Source organism: Sinohyriopsis cumingii, chromosome 9, assembly GCF_028554795.1.
Source record: "Sinohyriopsis cumingii isolate HCF-2022 chromosome 9, ASM2855479v2, whole genome shotgun sequence".
Classification (NCBI taxonomy): domain Eukaryota; kingdom Metazoa; phylum Mollusca; class Bivalvia; order Unionida; family Unionidae; genus Sinohyriopsis; species Sinohyriopsis cumingii.
Genome location: NC_142969.1, coordinates 118,479,089 through 118,499,566, shown reverse-complemented (window position 1 = coordinate 118,499,566; position 20,478 = coordinate 118,479,089).

Sequence of the window (20,478 nt, the reverse complement as noted above, 5' to 3'; positions counted from 1 at the left end):
CCATCTCGACGAAGGACAAACACGAGTGCATTGCCCTGCTTGTTCGAGCACCTTTGTCAGTCAAACCTGTTACCAGCAACATCTGAAGACGCAAGTTTCACAGTATAAAAGTGCTTGTCATTTGTTGAGATTGTGCCCTACTTGTGGACAAAGCAAATGCACCAATAATGCCAAGGCACACGTATGTTCAAGAGAGAAACGATGCCACATTTGTCACCAAGTCGTAGACTTGGAACACGAATGCTACATTCAAAAATGCCATTCCAAATATCGAGAGGAAGACGATGACCGAAATAAAGGCAATTTCATTTTTTCAGAGTTTGAATGCATGCAAGAGACCGGCATTCACTTTTATAATTTCTGTGTGGCTCATCGAGCGTGCAAGAATTGCATCCAACAGCCTATCTTTAGTCATTGCCCTCACTGCATCAAGATTCTTGGAGGACGTTAACAAATTATTTTGGGATTTAACATTCTAGCCGAATTTGCCCTATGGATCTTAGACCCCATTGACGAACAAGGAGAAGCTTTCTACGCTTGGTATCAGGCTCACGCCTCGAACCCCTTCGACGTGAAAATTTCGAGAACCGTTCATGGAAAACGGAGAGATTGATGATTTGAAAGAAGCCTGCTTCATTGCCAAAGCGTGTTCGTTAGGGTAACGCCAACGATTCATGCCCGAAAACACCCTGGCTGTCATCAGTCCTCAAACGACGTACTTTGTCAGACGTCAATACTCGGTCTAAGCCCTACGCTGGCTACATTAATTGTGCGATAAGAGAGACAAGTGGATCCAAAGAAAATGACTAAAAGATCATTGGCACGTATTCGGTGGATGATTGGGACTTAGAAAACCCAAAAATCGTTTAACGGATGCTTATTTCACAAATGTCCCCTCTGCTACCCTAAACGATCACATTTTAAAACAGACCATGAAAGACTTCTACCAGGCCACTTGTCAGCGGCGCTTGAAGTTAGATCAGCAAGGATACCAAGGTGTGGAAATGTGGGAACACGAGTACGAACACCGTATGGAAACCGATCCTGAGTTTAAACGGACCGTGGAAAGTTACAAGTTGGTAAATCCACTGAACCCGAGGGACAGGGCTGTACCAAACCGACGAGGCGAAAGGATAATTTAAAAAATACTTGGATGTGTGTTCACTGTATCCTTACGTTTGCATATATTGTCGTTTTTACGCAGGGCACCCGCAATTGGTGACAAAAAACGTCGACCTGGAGAACATTCACAATAGAAAGGATTGATTAAGTGCAAAGTCTTGCCTCCAACCGACTTGTACCATCCTATTTTACCTCACCATTGGCAAGGAAAACTGATGTTTCCCTTGTGTAGTACTTGGGCTAAAACGTGCAACCAAACCCAACATTGTCAGCAAACCCAGGAAAAACGCGCCTTGACGGGAACGTGGATCAGTATGGAATTGTTTAAAGCTCTGGACCTGGGATACCAACTGTTAGAAGTGTACGAAATTTACCACTTTCCCACGACACAAAAACACCACAAGGATGACCAAACTCAGAAAGACAGACAAGGGTCACGAGAATCAGAAAGGCATTATTATTGACTACGTGGATGCCTTTTAGAAACTGAAAACAAGAAGCCAGTGGCTATCCTTCTTGGTGCTACACTCCTGAAGACCAAAATAAATTCAAACAAAGAGAAATACTTGGAGCAGTAAGACATCACTTTAGACCACGTGGAGAAAAACGAAGGAAGGCGATCGTTTGCCAAAGTGATGTTAAATTGCTTGCAAGGCAACATGGCACAACGACCGTGTCTACCCAAGACAGAGTATTTGACAAAACCTTACCATTGCTTTCAGATGATTCACGACAAAACCAAATACATGAAACACGTGGATGTCCTTCGTGAGGACTTGATCTTAGTCAATTACGAATTTGAAAATGTCAGCATTGCGGTTACGTGACAGCCCATGCTTGATTAAAAGTGTACGAAGATTTAGAACTGTTAAGAGATCGCGTCCTGTACTTTGACACGGACAGTTGCATCTACATTGATCTCTTGAGTCAACGTCACTCTGATATCGAAAGAGACCGTTTAGGAGCCTGGATGAACGAGCACCCCGACGACGAGATTCTAAGTTTTGCTAGTGGTGGTCCAAACAAGGAGAAGTGTAAAGTGAAAGGATTGACTCTCATTTGTCGCACCCGTTGAGTGGTTAACTTTGGCGTGCTGAAAGAAGGTTTGCAGTCTGGACAGTATGGTAACTTATAGTGACCACCTACGAACCGCACAAGATTGTAAGTTTACCCACTCACCAAATCGTCAGTCGACCTTTGAAAAAAGTGTATCAAATCGTGTACCAGAAGAGAGATTGGCTCCCCAACCACTTCACTTTCCCGTACGGACACGTCGATACTGGCCAGCATATAAAAAAGGCAACGTCCAAATAGTTCATTGTAACTACCAAGAACAAGCGAGAAAGATGAATCCTTTTAAACAGATATAATTCACGTTCGGTGATTCTCGATGATAGAGATGCCGTACGCTGTGACCTCAGCGATTCAGTACCACATCATGGGAACTTTGCTATAACTACTACAATACCTACCATGGAAAGTGATGCTGTACGTGTCAAACCTGACAGATATTCTTCTTTGTCGTGGATATTTTTTACTGACTTTTATGGTAGATGTCATTCTCCACGTGAAACCATGCAGCTACCACCCTACAGATGTCATCCTACCATAAGAAAACTGCTGCGGGTTTCACCGTACCGTCATCGAAATAAAACTGTGAAAGACGAATGTTCGTTCATTGCGCGTTCGCCTAAATACTGCGACTTTGAAATTCGTTTTCTAACTTTCAAAGGAAAATAACCTAAATATATGGGAGGACCTAATCCCGAAGAATTAGCCAGAGCCGGATTTTTCTACTTAGGCGAAGGGGATAAAGGCAAGTCCTTCAGTTGCGGCGTGTCACTTCACCAGTGGGAGCAGAAAGATTCAGCCTACTTAGAATATGCTCAATGGTCTCCGCAATGTCACTACTTAGTGCAGGTAGCGGTTCTCTAGGAGGTGTCATCATTCTCTCCCTCTTAAAATGTTATTATAATGCCCCCAAAGTTCTACCCAAGAAAAAAAGGAACTACCAAAGAAGTCAAACGAACCCAAAAGAAGAAAAAGAGCAACTGTGTCAAGACCAGGTCACAGCCACAGAAAATAAAGTCCACAGAAAAAGAATAAGAAAAGTCCCAAGGAAAAGAAAAGCCCACAGAAAACAGTTTCTACCGCAAGAGATGCACTTCAGCCAGGATGCAACCTTACATTCGCAAACCACGACCTGCAGCAACGGTGACCGCGTCTCCAAAAGACTCAGGTTCTTCCAATTCTCCGTTGTTGGTGATACCTACGAAGCCCAATTTGACACCTGTTCTTCTTCATATGATGAATCAACGGAAACCCACGTCTACAAGAACCACTCCTCCAGCGGTGACACTTTCCTCCTCTTTAGCTGAAAAGGCAACTGCTCACAAAGTACCCTGCCCCAAGATCAAAGTCCAAGAGAGATCGGGCATGTTACAGAGTTTACTGGATATGTCAAAGTAAGAACTGTCCCGATTTATACTTTGCGAACCCCTCCACGAGACGCATTCCAGTATACAAAGATCTGCGGAAAATGATGGGAATTAGTGTTTTTGTGCTTCTGAACGCATAAAAATGACCCTTAAAGGAAACGCACACCACTCTCTGGCTAAAAAAGGAAAGGAAAGAAAAGTACTTCCTCCTTGTTTAGCCAAACATTGGGACATGTTGTATGACCTGTTCAATGCTCCTTCACCCATGCAAAAACAACTCATTCATACAGCCTCCACAGACGTCGTCGATTCCGTGTGTGAATGTTGCCCGAATATCTTAAAAGGAACGATACCTTTGTTTAAACATCAGAAAGAATGCTTAGCCAAGCGTCGATACCTTCTTTGCCAAATAGTCCAAAAGAAAACACGCATTTGTCAAAAGAAAAAGACATTGCTATAACTAGGAGGAATTTTGCCCATGTTGTTAGGAACCTTGCTGAAAAGTGTATTGGGAACAATGCTGGGAGGACCCATTGGAGCAAGATATAAAGGACCAAGAAGTTAAAGGGAGTTAAAAGATCTCAGACGTGACCATTGAAATCCAATGGAACGACGAAAACTGACTTTAATGCCTTACAAACAATGGATGGTATTCCATCGTTGGCAAGAACAACGGTCCCCACATTTGCCTTTCAATCCTCATTCGATCAAGAGGGCCATTACAACACGAATTTCAACCGTTGATCGATCGCAACGATTTGTGCCAAACAGAAAAATCACAAAGTCAACTGTTGCAACTATTGCAACTTTTTCACCAGAAAGGTGTAGAAGAAACAGCTCAGCCGACTCTGAAAGATTTTAAGACCCTGCTGAAAAGCCCATCACCATTACTCCCAGTTACCAAGACATAAAAAGGAGAAGAACAAGTGTTTCAAACTCCACCAGGAAAAGAACGCAAGTTAACAACACCACCAGAGAAAGTATGCAAGTTAACAACATCACCTACATCCAGAATTGGATGGATTAAAAACATGATGGCCAACCCTTCTTCCACAGAAGAGAAAAGGAAGGTGAAGACAGGAGTGAAACAAGAACTGATTATACCTGTTCAGAATCCTCCTCCTTCTCGACACCTATTCCTATCATGACACGCAAAGCTTTACAAGCCAAGAAAATACAACACAAAAAAGGGTAGCATCAGTGAAGAGTGAGTGACCTATTAACACAAATGGAGAAGGTGTTAGCCAGCATTTACTACTATCCATTCCATCCTGCGGAATACGAAGAAGTTCAGAAATTATATCGTGCTGCCAAAACCCGTCTGAAAAGTCTCCGTTTACCTGAAGTGCAACGATGGTTACAAGAACAAGACACGTACACTTTACACAAACCCCCTTGACGAATCAAGCTTTCCATAAAGAATTTCAGCACCTAGAATCCCTAAACTAAGGCCAGCATCGTGGAACGTTTTGAACGCACTTTGAAAAATCGCATGTGGAAATATTTATAGGCATCAACACACTCTTATGTACATTGATGCCTTACCGCACTTGGTTCAAGGATACAACTAATCTTACCATCGGAGCATCGGACGTGCCCCCCACCCCAAGAAGTGACTCCCGACAACGAAATGACTGTTTTTGAGCACCTCTTTAGTACATCCCGACGGTGACAGTCACCAAGAAAAGTGTAGTACTGGCAACAGGAGATTGGGTGCGTATTGGCAAAACCAAACGTGCTTTCGACAAAGGTTACTTACCCATCTGGACCACAAAAGTGTTTCGTGTCACTGGACAAGTGCGTGGTTGTCATCCTGTCGTCTATAAATTGGAATTGTTTATGTCCTTATTGCAAAGTCAAATTGGCAATGGCAGGACCGATGACACAATACACCACAATGATTTTTCAGAAAAAGACGATTTGCGTTTTAGGCACACGTTCTCCACATCACATCCACAAGGGTTTCTTTTGTAGATCTTACAGAAAGGAACTCGGTAAAGGCGTGGTTACTACTGTGGTAGCGGTAACTGAGGCTGTGTGGAAGGGCATGATGGTCACTTCTTTTTATAGTCGATGACTTGCAAAGCGTCGATCCAAAAATCAAAACTGGGAGGATATCCTTCCCAACGTACTTTGACTTCTTTGACACGACGTTTTCCCACTTTTCGGTTTCTTCGTTCAAAAAAAGACTTTCGATGTCGTACACTTCGTCTTCTTTTTTGGTTACGCGTTGTAACTAGGGCAAGTTCAACGTTCCTTTTAAAACTTCCCCGTTCATGTCTTCCAATTTATAGACGACCATTTCAGTGGTCCAGTTTAATAAGGAACCTTTGTCAGTATCTTTGTCGGTTTGCCGTCAAAGAGGGTGGCAACCACTTTCTTTTAACACCAGTTGGAGGGTTCGCACTAACTCACTGCTCAATTTGGAAGTCAGTGGCACGACCCAGGCAAATTTAGAAACGACGTCGATGACAGAAAACAAATATTTGTATGCACGATTGTAAGTGACCAAATGAGAGACATCGGCTAAATCGGCTTGCCACTGATGATCGATGCCTTCCACTCGGGTGCGACTTCTGGAAACTTTTTGTCGAATGGGTTTGTGTATGGTGTACGTGGCTTGTTCTTCTAACCATCGTTGCGACTGAGATAAACGGAGACTTTTAAGCTGCGTTTGACAGCACGATATCATTTTTGAACTCCTCCGTAACCTGCAGGATGGGCTGGATCGTAGTAAATGCTGGCTAACACCTCCATTTTTTAATGTGAACCACTCTTCGCTGATGCTACTCGGTATGAGGCGAAATGGTGGTTTGGAAACGGCTTTACGTGTCCAACGTGCCACGGGAGGTGAATTCGAGGCTAGTGGTGGCGGTGAGAGTGGTAATGGCTTGGTCTTTTTTCTTTTTTCACTTCTGGATTCCCTTCTTTCTTTACACTTCTGTCAAAAGAGGAGTGGACATCATTTTTTTAATCCAAGTTTTTAGTTTTTCTCGTTGAGGACTGGGGGAAGGGATCAACAAGGACGCTGCAATATTACCAGGAATGGGAGCTTTTGGTGGTGTTTTAAAGACTTCTTATGCCTCTTCATCCGTGGGGCTGCGTCTGCCTTGACCGCTGGGGGATGGTGGACGCGGTGATGATGAACGTTTCATCAGGACCTTAAAATTTTTCAGAGTTGGTAGATCTGTTTCGTCTAACGCTTTCTGGTGACAGAGTTGCAGTCGTTGCAACAATTGACCATACCGTTGCGATCCATCAGTGATTGCGATTCGTGTTGCAACTGGGACATTTCGGTAAAATGAGGATTGGGAGGTAAATATGGGGTCTGTTGTTCTTGCCATCGAAGGTATTTCATCCATCGTTTGTAAGGCACTAAAGTCAGTTTTCGTCCCTCCATAAGATTTCAATGGTCATGTCTGAGATCTTTTAACTCCAGAGGTCCCTATAATCTTCCTAGAAGCATGGGGAAAATACCCCCATAAGTCCCAACGCAGGCTCTACTATTGATTTGGCAAGAGATGCTAACAGGGGTAAAAATCTTCCACGTTCGACAAACATTTTTTTCTTTTGGCGGATGGTGATATTCGTTTGGCCCATTTGGCGACGAACGTGTTGAAGTTGGCTAAGCATATTTTCTGATGTGGAGACAAAGGTATCATGCCTTTCAAGACATTTAGAAAACATTCGCTCACGGCATCGATGACGCCTTTGGGGGCTGTTTGAATGAAATTTTTCGCTTGGGTGGAGAATCTTTGGCCAGAACGAACAATATCTCCCCAGTTTTGACTAAACGACGAGGAAGTCCTTTCCTTTTCTTTCCTTTGAGGAGTGAAGATGGATGTTTTCTGGTGTGGTGACATCTTTGTTTGTTGGTTCCGGGGCACACATAAAAATACACTGATGTCGATGACTTGGAACACACCATTTTATCTTTGTTGGAATCTCGCTTGGTCATAAAGGTGACGATGTGTTTTCCAAAATCGCCAAAGAATCCCTCCCCCTTTGGTTGCTTCTTTTTTTCGACGGCGATGCTTGACTAACCGTTGTTTTGGATGATGAGACTGTCCTTTTCTTTTTCCTTTTCCATTTTGGAGAGAAGAATGACCATGGTGACGGTGTGAACTTCTTTAAAGTGACATTTTTGGGAGTTCAGGAACACCCACAAATATGCACTGAAGTCCATGACTTGACGCGCGTACTTCTATCATTTTTTTTATAAAAGATTTTGTTTAAACTGATTAACTATATGTTCTATGCCATACAATGTTACCATTTTCTTCCGTCTCCTTTTCGTTGGACGATAGGGTCTTTCTGAGGGTGACGTTGGTGCTTGGCTAAGCGATTTTGCAGATGTCTTTTTCCTTGTCCTTTTCTGACAGAAGAACTACGATGGTGACGGTGTGCACATTTTTGATGGGGCTTATTTGGATGTTTAGGAGCACGAAAACACTAATTCCCATCGTTTGCCTCAGGTCTTTTTTTTACTGGAATGCGTCGCCACTGATTGTCATTACGTCGAATTAACTGAATGACAGGCATCACACGTCGTGAAGTGGATTGCAAAGGACTACATCGGGACAGTTCTTGCTTGGATAAACCCTCTAATCTCTGTAACATGCCCGATCTCTATTGGACTATGATTTTGGGAGCATGTACTTTGTGAGCAGCTGCCACTGAAGCTAGAGAGGAATAGGGTGTCCCCTCTGGAGGAGAAGTTCTTGGAGACGCGGATTTACATTGTTTCATCAAATGAGGAAGAACAGGTGTCAAACTGGGATTGGCTGGCATCACCTGAAGCTACTGGACACGAGGTCACTGTCTCTGCAGGTCGTGGTTTGCGAATGTAAATTTTCGTCCTGGCCAAAGTGCCTCTTTGCGGGTAGAAGCTGTTTTCTGGGGTCTTTTCTGGGGACCTTCCATTTTCTGAGGTTGTGACCATGTCTTGACACGTTGAACTTTTTCTTCTTCTTCTGGTACGTCGGGGAGTAGTTTTTGTTGTTGTTGTTGCTTGAGATGACTTTGGGGACATTTGAATCCCATTTTAAGAGAGCAAATGATGGGACCGCCTAGAGAACCTCTCGGTTTCAAAATGACTTGCTATTTGATTTGCGTGTCGATGTGAGGATCGGCCACTTGCGTGAAGGCTACTTTGTGTCTGACACAAAAAGCGTTTGGTTTGATGAGGGATGTGAATGATGCCTTGCGGACTTTTTCCGCGACTGATGCCGTACAAGGCACGTATCATTTTGACGGGAAGATGAGACTGAAGGGACGTCATGTTCACGCTGTGTGAGACAGACCAAAAGTGGCCGAGGTTTTTAAAGATTTTTGTTTGTTTCTTAAGTCGACGGGGATGTGTACATGACAGGCCCTCTGTCTTTGCACCAGTTGTGAAACAAATGGGTACAAAATGAGTCAGTCAAGATGTTCCTAACTGTCTGGCTAACACTTGCACATGCAATTTATCTCTAAGGCTTTTAAACAAGACCATGTAATGAACATTGAGACTGGTGGTGCGATGGACTTTACTTTGTTGAAACAAATTTTGAGTGATGTAAATGACACTGGGATTACGATGATTCCCTTTGCGCGTAAACCACAGTTTAATTTCTATTTCGTCTTCTCCTAACGTGTCGTCGAAAATGACCAGATGGGTTTGACTGGGGTCAGACACGATTCGCCAGGAATGCCTTCCACAAACACGGTGTAATCGCATTGACTTTCTTGCAAGAGACTGTACGCCCAATTCCACTCTTTGTAACTCCTCACGATGCATTGAGGAAGAAGATCGATCAAATGATGTTTGTGTTCGATCAACGTTTGATAAATTCGGTTTTGCCTGAACCGCTAGGTCCGGCAATTAACATGCTGAAGAAATGACGAAGATACAAGGACTCCCAACTGGTACGATCTAAGTTTTCGTGGATGACTTTGAAAGTGGAGGGAGAGGGAGCATAGAGAGTAGAGGTAGCCATAGTAGTGCAGGAAATGTCACTTGTTACACGAAGACAGACAAGACAAAAGTTTTTATACTTTTTTCAGGACACGTTTATTGATTTTGTTAAAATGGAACAGCACAAAAGACAAAATTACATAAAGACCAAATGGTTAAGTACAGCGATAAAATGCACATGAGAACGAGCAAAGTGGAAAATAAACAAGTCTCTGTACAACATGTTTTTGTTAACAAATGTCCTTGGGACAGTGTGTAATGTTTTTACAGTCTCTACACTAGGTACAGTCACACAGGTGTGCTCCCAGAATGGTCTTTCGGGAATGTCCATGGCAGTCCTGTAATGAAGGAAGTGGTTTTCCAGGTTTGAAAGTTACTTCTTTACTGGACGCTTGAATTGAGGATCACAACTCTTGGGCATAATTGGCCACTTCTTTGGTCCAAGCCTCGATGTCCTATAGTTTCCAGTCACGTAAATCTGTCCAGTGAGGGTGTAAGTCACAAGTTACACACACACATCGTCGTACAAATCTTCAGTACCTAAATATTGACGAATCTTATCTCGCGTAGAGGTCGAGAAGTATCCAGATGAAAACACAAGGCTTTTAACAGAATGACATTTAAATGGACCTCTTTCACGTTTTATTTGGTGTTAAGTACTGTTCGTAAGGAGCCCACAAGTAATAGGCTGGTAAACGAAATCCCAGAAAGGAAGTCACTAAGACACACACCACACGTCGACCCCCAATTCATGGGACACATTTCTGGTAATAAGTGTTGGTAATTGTCCACAGTTTGAATTCTGTCACTGATTTACTTCCACGGTATTCGTCAGCATGTCTATCTCGTAGGTTACAAAATCTCTAACAACAATCCAATCCTTCTTGTCCGTGAGTAGTTGATCAATGTTGGAACACTGAAACATTTTCATCTGGATCAGTCATCTTATAGAATTCAGGCACCAGTGGTTTAAACATCGGTGACGTAACGGATGTAATTGTTCTTTGCTTTGAAATTTGACCAGCTCTCGGTAAATGCGTTCTCTCAACACCACAGGCAAACCACGAATGTTGTCTTGTAAAGTATCCATTCAGTGTCCTCGAAGTATCAGGAATCACTGGGTCGTGGCCAATAGTCTCGTTTATATTTGTGATTGCAGTAGTATGCTCCCATAATCAGTCTTTGTTTACTTTGTTAAAGAGCATAGTTTAAAAACGGAGAAAAAATTCTGAGTTTCCGTTTCACATGCATTGACCAACTCTCGGTAAATGTGTTCTCTCAGTTCCAGAGGACATTCAGAAGTATGACCAGCTGATAGTGAATTCATATTTTTCGATTTCGAATGCATTCAAGAGACTGGCATTTACTTTCCTAATTTCATCATGGCTCATCGGGCGTGCGAGAAGTGCATCCAAGAACCTATCCTTCGCATTGCCGCCAGTGTAGCAAGATTCCTGGAGGACGTGAAAAAATCTTTTGGGGACCAAACACGCTGACCGATTTCGCCAATTCGATCTTAAATCATGTTGATGAGACGTGGAGTCAAGAGGACATAGAACGTTACGGAGATTGTTATCGCTATGCCACGGTTATGGCTCACAATATCTCGGGATACAATGGACACTTTCTTCTAAAATACTGTTCGAAACAAGGCACTGCACGTCCTAACGTCAACTTGAATGGAGTCAAACTCATCTAAATAAAAGTGGGACAAGTGCAGTATAAAGATTCGATCAGTTACTTGGCCATGTTTTTGGGCCGAATGCCTAAAACATTTGGAATGACAGAAATGGCCACACTTTTTCAATATCGAAGTCAATCAACGCGCCGTTCTACCCCATTATCCCATGGCTCACTACTACGACCCCGACAACATGCGCACCGAACAGCGAGAAGCTTTCTATGCTTGGTACCAGACTCACGCCTCAGACCCCTTCGACGTTCAGGAAGAAATGTTAAAATAGTGTCGTTCCGACTTCGACATTATACGGCGTTGCTGTGGAAATTTCGAGAATTATTCATAGAGCATGGAGGGATCGATCCTTCGGAGAAAGCCTGCACCATTGTCAAAGCGTGTTACTTAGTGTACCGCCAACGATTCATGCCAGAAAACATCCTGGCTGTCATAACCCCTCAAACGACGATCTTTCTGAAACGTCAATATTCGGTCAAAGCCCTATGTTACATTACTTGTGCAACAAGGAAGACAAATGGATCCAACATGCCCGAAACGGAGGAGGCGAAAAGACTATTGTAACGTATTTGGTGGATGATTGAGACTAAGAAAACCATAAGATCGTGAACGAGTTTAACTGTTGCTTATTTCACTGAAGTTCCATTTATTACCCTCAACGTGGCACTAAAAAATAATTTTTGCAACGGCCCTGGAAGACTTGTACCAGACCACCTGAACAGCAAGGATATCAAGTGGTGGAAATGTCGGAACACGAGTACGATCACCGTTAGAAAACTGATCCAGAGTTTAAGCGCATCGTGGACCCTCTGAACCCGAGGGACAGTTTGTTTGCTGTACCAGGCCGACGAGGAGAAAGGAGAAGAAAACAAATAATTGTACGTCTGTTTACTGTATCCTTATGCAAATATTGTCTTTTTTCGCAGGACACCTGCAATTTCTGACAGAACAAATCGACTTACAGATATCGTTCGACAATACAAAGGATTAATTAAATATAAAGTCTTGCCTCCCACCGACTTATATCATTCCGTTTTACCTCACCATCGTCAAGGACAAATGATGTTTCCCTTGTGCCGTACTTGTGCCTAAACGTGTAACGAAGACCAACCATGTCATCACACCCAGGAAGAACGCGCATTGATGGTAACGTGGGTCAGTGTGGAATTGTTCACAGCTCTGAACCTGGAGTTGACAAGCACTTTTCTGCTCTGAACCATGCATCCTCAGATATTGTTGGTAACAGGTAGGGCTGACAAAAGTGCGCTGACCAGCAAGGTAATGCACTCGTTCTAGTCTTTCCTCCTGACAGGGTTTAGAGGCCAATTATTCCTCATATGTTGATCCACAATGTTTGTGTTTCTCTTAATTGTTATAGCCATAGTCACATTTCTCAGATTAATAACCGTATCCAAGCAATGCGGTGATACTGGTAATGGCCTTGAGATGTCATCGTGATAATAGACGTGAATGTCTTTTCCGTCTTAGAAATTTTTGCCTCGAAACGACAGAGGTCCGCGCACTTCTTGAGGGTGTACTTGTTAACGTGTAGCGTGGAGCCAAGACGTCTTGCAGTTTTTGCATTTCGGGAATTCCTCAGCGTGTGTCTTCGGATAGCCACGCTTGCTGTAACAGGAGTTCTGCTTCTCTTCGTTGTTTGTTGAATAGTTTCCAGGCTCTTGTACATTCTACCGTATCGTTCTTGTCTGTATACGTTGTTTTATCTGTCAGGAGAAAGGGCATTGGGCTACAGAATGTCCAGACAGTCACAAAAGTAAAACAGGTGCCAGAACAGACAAACGTCAAAATACCTGTTATCATTGTCAAAAGAAAGGACATTGGTCTTCAGACTGCAGTAAGAAACAAAAGGAGTAACAGGAAGAGAGGGGCTCAGAACAGGAAGAATAAGAGATACCCCCCCCCCAATAAAAGGAAGACCACATACAAGTAAAGAAAGAGAAAAAAGAGAAGAAAAGAAGACGACGAGAAAGTGATGAAGAAGAGGGAAAACCTGTGAAAATGAAAATTTTCAAAACACCGAGAGAGTGAAAAAAGTCACAGAAGCAGTCTATGAACTTTTCAACGTTTTGTGTTGTAAATTGAATTGTAAAATTTGTACCAGAATAGACAAGACAGAAAACGTAAGTGTCTCTTGGCTTTGATCTTTTACGATAAGGACCACCACTCACGCACTCACACACGAAGGTACATCATGGGACAAAAACGGATTTTGAGTTTTAATTGATTTTACAAATTGAATACTATCTCTATTACAGAGAAGTGAGTTGCTCTGGAAAGGACCGTTGAGTGTTTGTTTATTGTATAAAAAAATTCAGGAAGTAATCAGCTTAAATGCCTTAAGCCTTTGCCACGGCTAAGGCCTACTTCTGGACTTGCTCCTGTAGATGATTTGGTTGAAACCTCTAGGGCTGGTATCTCAGGCGTAGTAACAGGATTGGGCTGTTTGGCTCGGCACGGTTTTTTCTCTCGGGTGTATTACAGAAGTGTGATACATTTGTTTCAGACTCCCTAACTCTGCAAAAATGTCTAAGAGTACCGTTTCCGTTTGACTTTTGCTGTCTTCAATCTCTTATATACAGCGTTTCTTCTCTGCTGCTTCTTCATCCTGTCGTTTCCTCATTGCCTTTTCGTCTTCTCGCTGCTACTGTTGAAGGAGAAAAGTTTGTTGTGCTTCTTTCTAGTAATGTAAATACTTCTCCAATTCTTTTTTCTGTCTCTATTTAAAATCCTCGACGTGTGGTAAGGAAGGACAAGGTGGTGATGGTACTGATGCCCGAACAAATTCTTGCAAAGAAGAGCGAAAATCCGCTAAATCCCAATTAAAATCGGTCTCTTCTGGAAGTAGGACCGTGTTGACTTTGGTAGCCGATGCTATAGCATCGCATTTCCTCTCCATGGCTTGTGAGCCCCAATTCATCGTCTTCCTAGTTTCCGTCATGTTTGAAAACAATGTCGCATTGATTCACTGTGCACATACGCTAGTGCATCTGTATAGGGAATATGACCTCACAGGTAGCTCTCTTAGGACAGACTCCGCACTGTGACTGTATTTTGTAACTCGTGTTAGGATTGATGACAAAAACTAAATCCATTTCGATACGGTCTTCCACTATAAGTAACCCCGGTTCACTTCATTCCACTCACCTTGTCTTGTCACAAGATGGGGACTAACCTTGAGTCATCTACCCTCGTATCGTCGATGCTGTTCCGCATGGACTTACCTATGTATGTCAAATCAACATGGACAATCATCTGGATCACCGATACGAGCATTTGAAAACGTTAGTCCCATTTCAAGACAACCCCTTGCAAAATTGCGGCCAGTGTCCAGTGCCGTGATGTCACGCACCTGTTCCATTCCGATTGTCAGTATACAGTCCCAACCTTTTGTCGCTATAAAGCTTGTCGCTATATAGGCCCAGGGTGTGCCTAAAAAGGTCTTCGCCATACAGGCCCAAGGGGTCTTGTAATGCTAATTCCCACCCACTGTCGCTATATCGCCCCACTTCAATATTTTAGTTGTTTACAAAATTAAAATAATCAATGTTTCAGGTCAGGTAGAAAATAAACTTGATTTTGACAAGGTCAAGTCTAAAATACAATTATCCATATCATACAATGAATATAAAATTTCAAAAAACGAGCTGACGTGACTGTATGTTTTGCCCCCGAAATAACCTTGCAAACATCTTTCAAAACATCATAACACGGCTGATCATCAGCCGATTGCGCAATCGAGCCTATTTAAATCATCAAAAAATCATATTCAACAACAGTTGTGGTTACCTTATCCAGCATGGCCAATGATCAGTGCACGAACTGAGTTTGGAAACACGGAATTGGTTCCACTCTTGGATGGTTTAGGTGCTGCTTGCACGGAAAAGTCAATCTCGGTAAAAGCGGAAATTTAAAATCTTTAGAATCTTCTGATCTTTTTCTTTCTCAGAATGCCATTGAGTAATACAATTACAGAATCCATGACGAGATTTTATGATAATTCAAAATTTTAAATCAGACTTTCTCAAATAAAAATGGTTGCCAACGTAAATATAAATTCAACTGAAAACGCCAATGGCCGAGTGGTCTGAAGCGCTCTTCATTATGAATCACTGCCATCTCACCTCTGTCTGCGTGGGTTCGAGTCTCGGATTCGGCCCATGTGGGTATGTGAGAAAGCTTGCCAGTAGCTCCTCGTGGGTCGGTGGCTCTTTCCGTTGTTTTCCCGGATTCTCCCGCCACCATTAATACTGGCCGCCATGTATAGTCTATCGAGAACTGAAAATGGCGTTAAACCCCACAGCAACAACAACAACAACAACAAGTATCACCTGTAATTAAAACCACCCGTCACTGAGTATTACACCAACTCGAATGTGACCAGACATAGTAATGTTGTTTCCAATAACAATAAGTGTCTTAGGGACTTGGTAAATTAAATAAATAGTTTTCGCTTCATTGTTTTTAGTAATAGCTTCTGAAACTTTTGTTCGGTGCTTGAGTTCCTCTTCGTCTGCATCGTTGATGTACTAAAGATTGGTGAGTTGGGATTCGATTGTTATATACTACAAAAAAAATTGGTATAATTGGTTTACTAGAATATTCACTGCTAATATCATCAGAGTATTCATTTGTCTAGATCTCCTTGTCCACATTAGATGAGCTGGGTGATTTAGATAAAGTTAGATCCTTCTTTTTTCTTGCACAATATTATTTTTAAAATATTCTGCTCATAAGCTTTGCCAAGTTTACACCGTTTCCTGTTTTAAAACCATTCCTAAGTTGATCAATTGATCAATATGTTCCGAATATGTGTTCAAAATCGCGTTTAACATTTTTTGAGCTTCTTTGATAAATCTGTTATCGTCGACATTTTATACTGTCAGTACACATTCTCTGCTGTAAGAAATTAAACTGTACCACACTGTGTAATTAAAAGCAATAGCCTTAATTGCAGAGAATAAGTTTTCTGTAGCCAGGAGTATGTTCTGTTATTTCTGTGCATTTTAGATACAAACAATAATATAGGCCTGACTGGAAACTTTACCGAGATCATTAATCTTAATAAACAAGCTCAAAGAAATGTCTATTGTTATAAACTGTTTTGCCGGTTAATTGTCTGCGTCACTGCGTCTATCTTGTATGACTCTGGCCACTGTTTGGCTGTTTGTTCGGATGTTTCATTTATATGGATTATTAATAATTCACGAGTTGCAAGTATTATGTTGCTCGCTTGCTAACATAAGTGAAATTATGAGGTATAAAGGCAGTAACCTATATCAGGAATGGAAAGGCAAAACTGACATAATGCTACTACTTTGTGTTTTATCAGAATATTCAAGACTAATGGAATTTATTCTAGATTTTGGACTTGTGATAGGACATTTATAATAATTGATAATTTAATTTACAATATTGTCTCTTGACTCTTTACTTTGGATTGTAGGGAAATAAATTGCTTGTTGATTTTTTTTCTTTAATTATTGGTTTCACTTTCTTTCTATATCACTTTTGAAGACCCAGAAACAACTCAAAGAAACATGCTTTTATGTAAATTTAGAAATGATTCTATGAATATCGTAATTAGATTATACAAATAGTATTGCCGCACCATGTACTTCGTTCCCCTGTGGACAATTTTAAAGAATGCATGAAAATAAAACTAGCTATTATTAATAATAATTGTCTTCTTTTCCTACTCAGCCTTCCAAGACGGAACAGTGCCTCTCCTATGGTTGTTAACGTTCATGTATTCCGTTTTAAAGAAATAACGAGAAAGAATTTGTTTTCAATGATGACAAGAATATCCAATATAAAGAACTGTGTCTTGAAGTCTTTGTGAAATTCTGATATTCGTTTTAAATTCTTGGACTAAATGTAACAAATTATTCTTTCTTCAAACCTCTTACACAATTTTTTATCTTTATCAATGCCAGACACATTTTGCAGTTGCAGATGTGTCTGTATATTTGCAATAAGATGTCTTTGATCTTCAGTGTTTAAAATACGTCATATTTTATATTTTGATTTAGATGTATGGACAATGCAGTCAAAAAAAGAATTATTATCATATTATATGAACTCATGTACATTTTTTAATCAAAGGTGTAACCTATTTTTATTAGTGTGATGTAGGTTACTGTTTTGGGATTTTTATTCTAGTTTTTTGCGGGAGGTGGAAGGGTGAGGGTAATTTACGGTTTGCTTTTCTCTTTTGAAATCCCATCGAACCCCTTTCTGGTTTTATTTTGTAGTCCCATCCATTCCTTTCCATGCACTATTTCGTAGTACCATCCATCCATGCTCTGACTTAATTTTGTAATGGCATCCATCCATTTTCGACCTTTATTTTCAGAATTCTTGGATAGATGTAGCTACTTTATGAACAGGCTTAGTCACTTCTCTTGGAGAATAGAAGTGTTTTTAGCATATGATGATTTTGTGGATGGTCAGGCTCAGAGCAGCAGCATCCAAAGTGGGAGCGGAATGACCATCACCTTCCCCTCCTGTACTTCTTTCTCTCTATCTTTGGCAGCCGAAGCTGCTTGATTTTAATGGTTTTCAAAAACATTAGTCCTTATTAAGCTATAACATAGCTTTTTCGTATTTTCTATTATGTCTATTTCGTGTTCATAGATGTTGTTGTTGTTGTTGTTGTTGTTGTTGTAGGGTTTAACGCCATTTTTCTGCACAAGATAGGCTATACATGGCGGCCAGTATAATTGGTGGAGGAAGAACCCTGGAAAACCCCGGGAAGAACCACCGACCCACGAGAAGCTACTTTCAGGCTTTCTCCGTGTTCATAGATAAAGAGTCGATTCGCATAATTGGTGTAGTCGGCGATGTATGATGTTTTATGTGTATACAAATTGTTACTGTTTATATTTGTTATATGGTGATATCCTTTTCCGAAATGCTGGGGTAAGGTTCTATGATCTTGGTTAAATGCTGCCGGGCGGTATGTCCGTTCCTAGTTCTATCAGTGGCCGTAAACTGACCATCCTAAGGGTTTGTCTTCGACTTCATGGAATGTCCTTACGTGTTGTAAAAGTTTTAATAATTCTGAGGAAATGAATATATGTTCACATTATAAAACTATTTTTTTTAAAATCCACCCAACTCCCAGTTGTTATTATGTATCTCTCATTCATTTTAAATTTAGATTTAATATATGGAGTGACCAGAAATGGAACTAATTATGCATGTATACCAAACTATTAACCAAAATTAACATAAACATTTTGACTTGTGCGAAATATAAAAATAGCGTATTCCACATTCTCTGTCCATGCAAATAGTCAAGTTCCATGTATAGTTAAAACAAATTCACATCAGATTCTTATTCCTATATAGTAGTATTACAACAGTCTTAGATAGTGAAAGTAGATTGGTTTGCGATAGCGGACGTAGATTGGTTTGCGATAGCGGACGTAGATTGGTATGAGATAGCGGAAGTAATAACTTGTTGATGAATCTAATAGGAGTTTTTCTTTTCGAATACCAAAAGTGTTCTCGTTGCAAGTCCGCATAGAAATCATGAGGCCATCATAAAAATTGTGACATGTCTAAAATATTCAGAATATTTAATAAATATTTTCATTTTTTTTGTAATACAAAATAGAAACATGAAGAGCTGAAAAATGGCGTAAAATGGCATTAATATTCTGACATATTGTTTTAAAAACCCTCTAATATCCTACACAGATTCTACTGTGTAGATCACATATATTGCAGTGGCAGTCATAACTGTCAGATAAGAAATGACATAAATATTTACACATAGACAATACACTGGGCTTGTAAAAACTTCTTAAGTACAGGAATACTGTTGGAACATCTTTATTTACACATTTAGGAAATACGTGTCTGTATGTATGTTATTCGAACTTCTATTTCCATGTGTACACCTATTTTCTTCTTCTTCCTCTTGTAGATGTTCTCTATAAAATACATTTATTTTTACAAAAATTACCAGAAATGTTTTCAGTGCGTAAAATACAAAATATTCTTGTCTCCAAACATGCAAAATATTGATGTAAGATGATACAAATATTGCTTATTCATTACGGTGTCAAAACAAAACCTGTATTCTTTTGATTTCATGGTCGAATCAGACTGCTTGTGATATCAGAATGTTCGACATATTTAAAACAATAAATGATTAGTTGTACAAATAGGGGTAATCTTTCAAACACACTTCAGTGTCCTTAATTGCAGGTCCGCCTGGAAAACATTATAACCACTATAAAATCGTCTAATAGATATGTTAGTTTGAAAAATTTGCATGGTATATTTTTCATATATTTTATACCAGAAACAATATAAAAAAATATGAGTTGAAGATGAATGCACATTAACATTATTGTTATCACTATTTTTTAAAATAATGGCTGCTACCAAATTAACGGAAATGGCGTCTGCAAAAAAAATTGTCACATGATGTCATTGTATCAATCTTAGAATTTGAACTTGACGAACTGCTCAATGACTAATCACCGGATATAGGACTTTGAACTGGACGAACTGCTCAATGACTAATCACCGGATATAGGACTTTGAACTGGACGAACTGCTCAATGACTAATCACCGGATATAAAATTTTGAACTTCGCGAACTGTTCATTGACTAATCACCGGATATATGACTTTGAACTGGACGAACTGCTCAATGAATAATCACCGGATATAGGACTTTGAACTGGACGAACTGCTCAATGACTAATCACCGGATATAGGACTTTGAACTTGACGAACTGCTCAATGACTAATCACCGGATATAGGACTTTGAACTGGACGAACTGCTCAATGACTAATCACCGGATATAGGACTTTGAACTGGACGAACTACTCAATGACTAATCACCGGATATAAAATTTTGAACTTCGCGAACTGTTCATTGACTAATCATCGGATATAGGACTTTCAACTGGACGAACTGCTTAATGGCTGATCACCGGATATAGAATTTTAAGGAAGAGCACTCAATTGTGTCGGGTCATTAATGTCCAATCTTAACTCGAAGCACTATGTGCCTTTTCCCCTAACGATTATGCAATATGAATACAATTTGAATTTTATATTCTTTTTCATATCTTGTTTCTAATTTTCTAATATAAATACCTGAATTTAAATTAAAATCAAATTTGTTTGATAAGTTTTGTTGTGATAACTGAAGTAATATTAACGCGATGATAACCCTGGCACATGATGACTGGTTTATACAGTACTATTAACGGGATGATGGGTCCA